Source organism: Hemiscyllium ocellatum, chromosome 3 (genome assembly GCF_020745735.1).
Source record: "Hemiscyllium ocellatum isolate sHemOce1 chromosome 3, sHemOce1.pat.X.cur, whole genome shotgun sequence".
Lineage (NCBI taxonomy): Eukaryota > Metazoa > Chordata > Chondrichthyes > Orectolobiformes > Hemiscylliidae > Hemiscyllium > Hemiscyllium ocellatum.
Genome location: NC_083403.1, coordinates 142,644,361 through 142,655,842, shown reverse-complemented (window position 1 = coordinate 142,655,842; position 11,482 = coordinate 142,644,361). Strand labels below are relative to the sequence as shown.

Sequence of the window (11,482 nt, the reverse complement as noted above, 5' to 3'; positions counted from 1 at the left end):
CAAGGACTGCCACAAACACTACGTAGGACAAACAGGAAGAAAGTTAGCCACTAGGATACACGAACACCAGCTAGCCACAAAAAGACATGACCCTCTCTCCCTCGTAGCCCTACACACGGATGAAAAAAAACCACCATTTCGGCTGGGACAACACATCTATCCTGGGACAGGCTAAGCAAAGACATGCCAGAGAATTCCTAGAGGCCTGGCACTCCAACCACAACGCCATAAACAAACACATAGATCTAGATACCATCTATCAACCCCTCAGAAAACGAACAGGAAATGACATCACCACAAACCCCAGGAACCCCATCCAGGACAAACATATAAATAGAAAGCAGGAGACAACAGCTTCGCTTCACTTGGAGATCACCACTGATGATGTTACCTAGCCAGGTAATGAAACGTCTGGATATCAAACCTACAGCTCAGCGAGCAAACCTACACCCTAAACCCTGATCCACTCACATTGTGCCACAAGGAACACATTTTTACAACAGTATTTTTCCTGTCTGTCTCCTTCATTCAGTAAACCCATCCCATGCTCCTTTAACTCTATTCTTAGCAAACTGTTGATCATTCAAATTTACTTCTATTTTTGCTGGCATTGGAAATGGTTCTCTTTCCTCAGGTACTGGCCTCTTGCTTTCAAATTAACCCCAGACATTCGACCTTTGGATCATACAAAGCTCTATTGCTGCTGCCTGAGATTTTATCTAGTCTCACTTGTCCATCATCCCTGTACACACTGACCATATTAGCATATGGTTCAGTAAAACCTTACTTTTGAAATTTTCCATTCCCTGCTGATCATTTCACTTCCCAACTTCGTATTCTTCCCCAGCCCAAACCACCGATATCTGCATTGCTCCAATGTGACTTCTCGAGCATACTGATTTTAAATGCCCATCATTAACTATCCTACTTTCTTTGGAATTCTCTTCATAGGCAAAGTACAGTACAGTACAGTACAGCACAGGAACAGGCTCTTCAGGCCAAAAGCCTGTGCTGACACATGACACTGTTCTAAACTAAGAAACTTTTGCCTATACATGGTCTATATCCCTCTGCTCCCTGCCTATTCATGCATCTGTCAAAATGCCTCTTAAACATTGCTGTCGTATCTGCTTCTGTCACCTCTCCTGGCCACGCATTCCTGGCAGTTACCACCCACTGGGTAAAAAAGTTGCCTCTCACATCTCCGTTAAACTTTCCCCCTTGACCTTAAATGTTTGTTCCTTAGTTATTGACATTTCCATTCTGGAAAAAGAATAAGAATCCTCTTTGCCACTTTTTCCTCCTTGACAATACAGCCAAAACCTACCTACTGTATCTGACCAAGATTTCAGTCATCTGCTCTACTGATTTTCCACGTGGCTCTGGCTGATATTTTGTTTGATAATTTTTCTGTGAACAGCCTGAGGATGGTACAGGTTTGGAACTCTCTTTCACAAATGGCAGTGAATGCTGGATCAGTTGTTAATTTAAATTTGAGATAAATAATTTTTTAAAAAGCAAGGATATCAAGGGATATGAACGAAAAATATGTATTATGGAATTAAGCCATCTTAATGAATTAAGATCTCATTAAATGTAGGAACAGGCTCCAGGCTGAATGTCTTTACTCCTAAAGAGTTTTGATTAGATTTGTAGCTCAAGTTGAAGTTCTGGATGTAGGTTTGTTCACTGAGCTGGAAGGTTCATTTCCAGACGTTTCATCACCTACTAGGTAACATCTTCAGTGGGCCTCCGGGCGAAGCACTGTTGATAATTCCTGCTTTCTATTTATACAACTGGATTTCTTTGGGTTGGTGGTGTCATTTCCTGTGGTGACACCATTTCCTGTTATGATGTCGTTTCTTGTTCTTTTTCTCAGGGGGTGGTAGATGGGTCTAACCTGATGTGTTTGTTGATAGAATTCCGGTTGGAATACCATGCTTCTAGGAATTCTCAAGCGTCTCTGTTTGGCTTGTCCTAGAATGGATGTGATATCCCAGTCGAAATGGTGACCTTCCCCCTCTATATGTAAGGGAATTAAGTGAGAGAAGGTCGTTCTGTGGCTAGTTGATCAAGCAAAAATGTTGTTGCCTTCGCCCACTTGGACTTCCCAATGCATTAGTTAGAGATGGAGATAAAAGAGGTGACAGATGCAAGTCCTCCTCCGGCCACATGGGGCGCTTCAGCAACTTTCCAGCCAGCATGCGCAGTACTACAGGCCACAAAGCCCCACCTACACCATGCGCACGCGCATTGCCAACGGTCTGGCACCTTGGCCCACTGCTATACGCAGGCGCAGTGCTGCGGTGGACGGGCCCCGCCCCATCAGCTATACGCAAACGCAGTGCTGCAGTGCGCGGTCCCCCGCCCCCTCCGGCACTCTGTGCGCAGGCGCAGTGCGATATCAGTGCGTTGCGTTGGTCGAGAGCGAGCGGCCTTGAAGTAGGTACAGCCGCGGCCCTGTGGTACATGGTGAGTCCTGGGTTCCTCAGCGATCATATTCGAGCAGCTGCCCCCTCCCCTTCCCGCGATGGTGACGGTGAGGGTTGTGTTGGTGTGGGAGCGGGGCACCTGTCCCCCCCCACCTGATGGGAGCCGCTGTTATGTAACCCGACTCGCTCGCGCTGCAGCGGCTCCGGTTTCAGTTTAAAATTAAAATTCCGTCTCCAGGTAAACGGCAGCTTTGTACCGGTGTCGGGAATGGGCACACTATAGTTAGCCCTGCATTCCTCAGGGAAGTCGGAAAAATCAGGCAGCGGTGAACACCGGCTCCCTGTCCGTACCCCCGCCACCCAACCGCCGCTCTGCTCCCCCCACCCCCCCCGGCCCCACCCCCACAACCTGCACCCCTCTTCCCCCACCCCTGCCCCCCACAACCTGCTCCCCTCTTCCCCCACCCCTGCCCCCCACAACCTGCTCCCCTCTTCCCCCACCCCTGCCCCCCACAACCTGCTCCCCTCTTCCCCCACCCCTGCCCCCCACAACCTGCTCCCCTCTTCCCCCACCCCTGCCCCCCACAACCTGCTCCCCTCTTCCCCCACCCCTGCCCCCCACAACCTCCACCCTGCCTCTCCCCCTGCCCCCCACAACCTCCACCCTGCCTCTCCCTCCACCCCCCACAACCTGCTCCCCTCTTCCCCCACCCCCCACAACCTCCACCACCCCCCACAACCTCCACCACCCCCCACAACCTCCACCCTGCCTCTCCCCCCACCCCTGCCCCCCACAACCTGCTCCCTGCCTCTCCCCCCGCCCCCCACAACCTCCACCCCGCCTCTCCCCCCGCCCCCCACAACCTCCACCCCGCCTCTCCCCCCGCCCCCCACAACCTCCACCCCGCCTCTCCCCCCGCCCCCCACAACCTCCACCCCGCCTCTCCCCCCGCCCCCCACAACCTGCTCCCTGCCTCTCCCCCCGCCCCCCACAACCTCCACCCCGCCTCTCCCCCCGCCCCCCACAACCTGCTCCCTGCCTCTCCCCCCGCCCCCCACAACCTCCACCCCGCCTCTCCCCCCGCCCCCCACAACCTCCACCCCGCCTCTCCCCCCGCCCCTGCCCCCCACAACCTGCTCCCTGCCTCTCCCCCCGCCCCCACAACCTCCACCCCGCCCCCCACAACCTCCACCCCGCCTCTCCCCCCACCCCTGCCCCCTACAACCTGCTCCCTGCCTCTCCCCCCGCCCCCCACAACCTCCACCCCGCCTCTCCCCCCGCCCCCCACAACCTCCACCCCGCCTCTCCCCCCGCCCCCCACAACCTCCACCCCACCTCTCCCCCCCCCCCCCACAACCTCCACCCCGCCTCTCCCCCCGCCCCCCACAACCTCCACCCCGCCTCTCCCCCCGCCCCCCCACAACCTCCACCCCGCCTCTCCCCCCGCCCCCCCACAACCTCCACCCCGCCTCTCCCCCCGCCCCTGCCCCCCACAACCTGCTCCCTGCCTCTCCCCCCGCCCCCCACAACCTCCACCCCGCCCCCCACAACCTCCACCCCGCCTCTCCCCCCGCCTCTCCCCCCGCCCCCCACAACCTCCACCCCGCCCCCCACAACCTCCACCCCGCCCCCCACAACCTCCACCCCCTCTCCCCCCCCTCTCCCCCCGCCCCCCACAACCTCCACCCCGCCTCTCCCCCCGCCCCCCACAACCTCCACCCCGCCTCTCCCCCCGCCCCCCACAACCTCCACCCCGCCCCCCACAACCTCCACCCCGCCTCTCCCCCCGCCCCCCACAACCTCCACCCCGCCCCCCACAACCTCCACCCCGCCTCTCCCCCCGCCCCCCACAACCTCCACCCCGCCTCTCCCCCCGCCCCCCACAACCTCCACCCCGCCTCTCCCCCCCCCCCACAACTTCCACCCCGCCTCTCCCCCCGCCCCCCACAACCTCCACCCCGCCTCTCCCCCTCGCCCCCCACAACCTCCACCCCGCCTCTCCCCCCGCCCCCCACAACTTCCACCCCGCCTCTCCCCCCGCCCCCCACAACCTCCACCCTGCCTCTCCCCCCGCCCCCCACAACCTCCACCCCGCCTCTCCCCCCCCCCCCCACAACCTCCACCCCGCCTCTCCCCCCGCCCCCCACAACCTCCACCCTGCCTCTCCTGCCCCGCCCCCGTTTCCCCCCCCCCCGTTTCCCCCCCACTCGACTCCCCTTCCTGTTTTCCCCACCCCCACCCCTTCCCTGTTTTCCCCCCACCCCCACCCCCACCCCCCTCTCTGTTTTCCCCCACCCCTCCTGCCCTCTATCCCTATTGTATGCTGTATCCATGTGCTTCCTTGTTCTATGTTTCCAACCTTGCCCCTCTACCCCCCCCCCCCCCCCCCCCCCCCCAAACCTATTGCATCACCTGGAAAGTATGATAATTTGAAATTGTTAGCCTTAGCTCCACCACCCAGTATAGTTACAGAATGATAACTTGCAATAGCTAACTGGACCTTTGCTCAGATGAACTACTATACCTGATCTTTTATAGCAATGCAACCTTAATTTTTCAAAATATGGATGGTGAATTGACTATTTTATTGAATGATTTAGATATCCAAGTTACGCCCAACTGCTTGATGTCTATCAAAACTTGAATTTTATTGTTTTTGTTCTGAAGCTGTATTGGCTTCTGTTTGCACTTGGGATTTTTTTGATCATTGTTTATCTGTGCTTTATTTGTGCCTACCTCTAGCCTGCAAGTGATTTACAACAAATGATTGGGCGAGCTTGCATGAGTCAGCAAGAAGTTATTGTTATAATTGGATGTTGATCGGGCTGGAGTCATACTTTAAACTTTCCACTTTTCTCCGAGTGAGAGAGAGAATGGCTAGTATATGGCTTTTTTTTAAAGTAGACCCTCTGAATTCTGTCTGCCCATTGTGCTGACCAGTTATGTACATCTCTACACCACACTCTTTAGTAGCCTATTTATAATAAGGTAAAATGGCAGTGGGTGGGTGAAATCAATAAATGTCTTGAAGAGATGCTGTTGAACAAAGATGCATTGAGCTTAAATTTCTTTAATGTCCATTGTTGGATGGAGCCATGCAATAAAAGGATAGTGATATTTTGGATTTAATGAATACAGTAATGAATTACAGTGGGTATATGTGATGTCTGGACAGTGTAGTAACCTTGTATCTTTTAGTCAACAGAATCCTACTTATTGGATGGACTTTGGCAGCATATGTACTAAAATTGGAACGATATTGAAGGTTAGCAATGCCTTTGAGCAAGCCCAACCAGCCTAGATGTTGGTATGGCTGTCTTGAATGTGGGGAGACCTCTTGAGGTGTAGTAGTAATGTCCCTAACCCTGCAGTGAAGGCTCAGGTTCAAGTCCCACCTGCTAAGAGGTATGTAGAAACATGTTTGAACAGGCTGATTAGAAAAATAGATGAATTTATTTTTGCATCATTGGCCCTTCATCTTCTCCAGTTGCTGGCTTTAAGCACCCATTCCAACAAACACTTTCTGCTGCCAGGCAAAATGTAGCAAGGAGAGACTGTGACACCAATTGGGTGGATGACTTGCTTTACCAAAGGCCAGGCAGAAGGATTGCATGTGCCAAATTGACCATCTTGCACCAGACCAAACATGTGCCACATCATATTCCATTTATTACTGGTGGTTGGCCAGCTATGGATCAGATAGCAAAGAAGTATTGTCCCTTCAAGCCTTGGTCAGCAACCCACCTCAGACAGAAGTTCAGAATTTGAATAGATACTTCGCTACTGGCATTGTAGTTCACTGGACCATGACTGATCAACTCTAAGCTCAAAGGCTGGAGTTAGTCAATGCAAACTGTCTTTTATGTTAAAGCTCTTTTGTGTAGGCAGGAAATAGAGAAAATTACTGCCACAACTACAGCACATGTAAATCCTGCAGTGATGGGAAAGTATGAATTTTTCTGTACACAAACTGCTCAGAGCATTGATAGTATTGATGATGACATCACCAGATAACATCCTGAACGATATACTATATTTTTATAGGATAGCATTGATTCCTCCTGAATCAGGGGAGCCTGGAAAGGTTGCTAAGACAAATGCTTGTTTCCCCACTGCCCAGTTTGTTCAACACGGTCAATGACGTCTCTTAATGTGAGCAAACTGCAAACAAGAAACTAGAACACTCAACCTTGTAAAGGTGTGAAAAGTTCTGCTTGCTGATGTTTAGCCCTGGTGACACACGAATTAGCCAGACTAGATGTTGGTATGGCTACCTTGAATGAGGTATGATTTTTGGAGCAGACGGAGAGACATACAGAACTTGAAAGATTAACTCTGTTTTTCTTCTCTCAGAATACTGCCAGACCTGTTGTTTCTCCAGCATTGTTTGCAGTTTTCTAGCATCTTCAGTACTTTGCCTTTTTTCAAGAATACATACTTGACAGTTCAGAGTAAATCTTGTCTCTGGCCCTTCCCCTCTCAAGATCGTCAGCACTTGTGCTCCAACCCTGAAGGCTAATCCAACTAATATGGCTGTGTTTTATACAGATATCTATGAACTCATGCAAAACTCATTTCAATGCCAGGGTTGATTGTGACAGTCTGATGTGAAAGGGAATGTTTGAAAACCATGGAGTTGTAATCTATAATTTAAAAGGTGTCTACTCTTGAACTCTGCAAAAAAAATAGACTTCACAACTACATGGATGTAGTCTCGTTCATAGCATTGGCACCCGATGGGCGGCTACTTGGTGCGCTGAATGATCTGCATTCTCGGTCCTGGCTATGACACAGACCAGTTTACTCAAAGCTAAACTTGCATTTGAAGCTGAAGAAAAATGAACCAACCAATGGCTGTCTCTTTTTTTCATTCATTCAGGTTCACAGTGTGAACTTGCACGCACTGGAAGCCAGATAAATTTACACATAGCTTGCTTTCTTTACAGCCAGAGCATGTACACAGTGCTAAAACAAAACAAAGAACTGCAGATGCTGGCGATGTGAACAAACAGAAATTACTGGCGAAGCTCAGCAGGTCTGGTAGTATCTCTGGCAGTGACAGTGCTGATGCAGAGTCACAGGACTTGAAATGTTAACTGCAGTCCTCCCACACATGCTGCCAGTCCTGCTGAGTTCCTCCAGCACTTTGTTTTTGGTGCAATTTTGTTTCAACTCAACAAAGCTGATAGCCATGTGTTTGTTCATTTTTCAGGGTAATGACCAAACTGTCATCCTGCTTGGTTTAAAATTTTAAAACAGCCTTCTTCTTAACTGTCAATCAGCATTAATCGATGCCATAGAGAATGCAATGCCTCTACCAATAACTTGCCAACCAAACTCTTTTCTCCTCTCGTTCAGTATAAATGTTATTTTTCGCCTTGAATTAGTATTCTTTTGAAATATCCTGATAAATGCAAGACAAAAAACTTTAACAAAATGTGTGCTTTACAGCAATACTGCATCTCTAAATGGTTTCAGGTTGAGGATTAAGCAGACTTTGTGTTGTATTATCTCTATTTCAGGGAGAGAAAACAAAAGCTGACGCATAACTGCAATGATGAGAAAAATGCTGTTACAATTATTTTTGAGTCTGTTTGGACTGTTGCGACAAACCGCTGAAGCAGTGGGATTTGAACTAGCTACAATTAATTTGCCATGTTTTCATGCTGGGTTTTAAGGCTAAGACATTAAGAAACAAAAGCAAGGGATGTACTTTTGAACTGTATGCAACCTAGTGCAAATAGTCTTCTAGTCACATGCTTGTCAACTGTTTTGTTCCCAGTGTGTGAACCTACTTGGGACATTGTTCTGTTTTGTCTGCTATGCCATATTTCATGACCAGTTTAATATGTAATCCTATCAAAAGCTTTGCTAAAATCCATATGGACCATATTAAATGCACTATTCTGATTGCTATCCTTGTTACCATTTCATCATTTGATTGTCAGTCAAACCCAATCTTTCCTTAATCTGTTGTTCTAAATGTATATACGAATATAGATCTGGAGGGGCAGGTGTATAATTTCTTGAAGGTGGGTTGCAGATAGACACGGTGAAGAAGGCATTTGGCATGCTTGCCTTCATTGTTCAGTGCACTGAGTACAGGAGTTGGGGTGTCATGTTGCGGTTGTGCAGGACATTGAGGCCAATCTTAGAATACTGCATTCAATTCTGGCCTCCCTGCTATAGGAAAGATGTTTAATTTGTAAATCATTTCTGAACCCTTTCAAGGTTATTGCCATGATTAGAAGGTTTGATCGAGAGAGAGAGGCTGAATAGTCTGGGACTTCTAGGCCTCTGATACTAAAGGGAAAGAAGTGACCTTTTATAGAGGTTTATAAGTCCATGAGTGGCATAGATAGATCTTGGCTATTCACCCTATCCATCTTCAGAATAGGGAAGTCCAAAACTAGAGAATGTAGATAAAAGGGGAAAGATTTAAAAGGAACCTGGGGGTTTTCACGTAGATGGTGGTAGGTCTATAGAATGAGCTGCCAGAGGCAGTGATGGAGGCAGATGCAATTACAATACCTGGATAGGTATATGAATAGGAAGAGTTTAGAGGGATGTGGGCCAAATACTGGCAAATGGAACTGGATCAATTTAGGATGAGTTAGACCATGGGATCTGTTTTCGTGCTGTATAACTCTGATTCTTGTTATCCTATACCTCAGAATTTTTGCCAATAATTTTCTGACCTGAGTTTAGCCTCACTGGCATGTAATAAATCAGTCATTCACTTTCTCCCTTTTTAAACAAGGTTATACCATTTGAAGTCCAATCCTTCGGTACCACAGCTGAAGCTGGTGAGGGTGGCGAAATAGTGGTCAGAATCTCCACTCTTTCTTCTATTTCTTCCCTTAACAGTCTAGAATACATTTCAAACAGACGTGGGAATTTCTTGACATTTAAAGATTTTTAAACTCTTTACGATCAGGCTGCAATGACACAATGGATTGACAATGATGCCTGTTAGTTAAAGTGAATACAATCACCCGCCAAAGCTTTGAAGAACTTGCTCAAACATATTCAGGGTTGTATTGTCATTCCCAGGCTGAAGAAAAGATTCAGTTCTGTCAAATGCTGCATGGCTTCTTCATCTGTCTTTAGCCAAAGAATGACAATGAAATGGTGTATGGGTGTGTAAGCAACAATGCCCTCAGATATTGAGTAACTTCATATCAGTGATGTTGAATTTCTACAGAAACAAATTTTTGGGTCTTCACCGATAATTCATTGGGTCAATGCACTAGTCCATGAGAAACAAAACAATTAGACCAGAACTATTCGCATTTCCAACCTCTTATGTTACTAGTTGATCACCAAGGACAATTCTGGTGTCATTACGATGAACGCTTGCAAGCAAAAAAGTGGCATCGGTTTCCCCCAAGCAGCCAGTTGTAATGGGTGTGGCGATGGTCACATTGAAAACAGAAAAATAGATTTTGGGGGCAGGAGTGGAATATTTTGATATGCTGTTTAATAATGTCAAACTCAACATTAAATGAGGATGTCTGCAATTGGCTTTAATCATAATTTGACAATATGGATAACAAACAATTAACTATAAGATCAATATTAAATCATAAAGCTGGAGTATTTAACCAGTTTATTTCTCAAATCCTATCCAACTGTTAAAACCAGAATGCTATTGTGAATATTTAACATCACTTTGAGGAGATGAGCTTTTGTTATCTTGGGCAGGAAAGTTCCAAAAATGTCTATGAACCAAATGCTGAGTCACGCAGTGTTTTAGTCAATTTAATCATGACTCCTTTATCAGTACCTCTAACAATTTGTTCTCCACCTGAAAGCAAAGGTCCTAGTGGGAGTAAGATTGTTTCCTTCTGTAAGTGCACGTAAGCAAATCAACCTTCCAAGTAATGTTTATCATATTTTTAGCAGTAGTTTCTGTTGTAGGCAGTATTTTTGCATTTTATAGTTTTGCACATTGAGCAAAAAGTTATTTTCACGTTTAGTCTTATTTTGTAATGTTGCAGTGTGACAAAAACATTACTTATCTGCTGAATTCAAAATAATCAAAAAAAGTAAAGCAAGACTACCTGAACATGTAATCAATGTTTAGATAAATATTATGTTACTCTTTATCAGTTTAATGTGAGTGAAGTTGCCATAGTCCCAGAGGACAATAGAGCTCCTGCTCTCATTAGAAAGAGATAACTGGTGTTAGTTTAACCATGTGTCAAGTGAGGGGTGAGGTTGAGAAGGCGAGTCCCTAATTGTAACTTCATCCAGTGTGAGAATTGAACACATGCTGTTGGTTTCACTCTATATCGCAAACCAGCTAACTGACCCCCAAATATAATATTTCCATGTTTGTTATTAAGTAAAATAAACTTTCTGATACAACAAAACAAAGCTCTTAAAATGGATTTCTCAACTGATTCTGAAGCTGAAATAATTTTAATATGTTAGAAAATATTGTCTGCCGGACCTTGTTACTTGACCAATGAATAAAAATTCATGCTTCTTACTAAACCAGGCTAATCATCTGTAAAATTAATTTCAAACCATTGCATTATATTACTGCAAAAATGTATCTGACATACTTGATGCTCTTTTATTTTTGTTTCTCCTCAGCACTGTGGTTTGCTTTAAATGCAAAATGAAACACAGGTTCATGTGAGAATAAAAAGTATTCTGAAATCTTGGTGTGGGTATTTTTAGAAACTGTGCATAGTGGATCATGGAAGATGGATTAGATATACATTTATAAAAATGTTCTTCTGTAACATGTTTTATGGCAATTTAGTTTTCATTTATTGTTTCATTAACGTCCACCAAACGCATATTGCAGGTTAGAAATGATCTTGGAATAACATTTACTTTGTCACTTGATGATATAACTAGTCAATTTGTACATCAGAGTTCAAAGAATTTGCATTTAAAGTATCACTTTCTTACCCTGTCCAAGTCCTCCTACAGTCTCACCACTTCTTCACTACCTGTCCGTCCTGCTTATCCTTGTCATTTGCAAACCTAGCACTGAATCTTGTCAGTGCCATAGTCCAGATTGTTAATGTATGAT

The 11,482-nt window shown here is 46.8% G+C and overlaps 1 protein-coding gene across 1 annotated transcript in view; it reads left to right on the top strand.

Annotated features, from left to right (window-relative positions):
• Nucleotides 1-2,387: 2,387 nt before the first annotated feature.
• mapre3b (microtubule-associated protein, RP/EB family, member 3b) overlaps nt 2,388-11,482 on the top strand; it is a 44,794-nt gene continuing 35,699 nt past the window's right edge. Inside the window, exon 1 of the mRNA XM_060854131.1 lies at nt 2,388-2,472. The gene's annotated coding sequence lies outside the window, so the exon portion shown is untranslated. The remainder of the gene's footprint in view (nt 2,473-11,482) is intronic.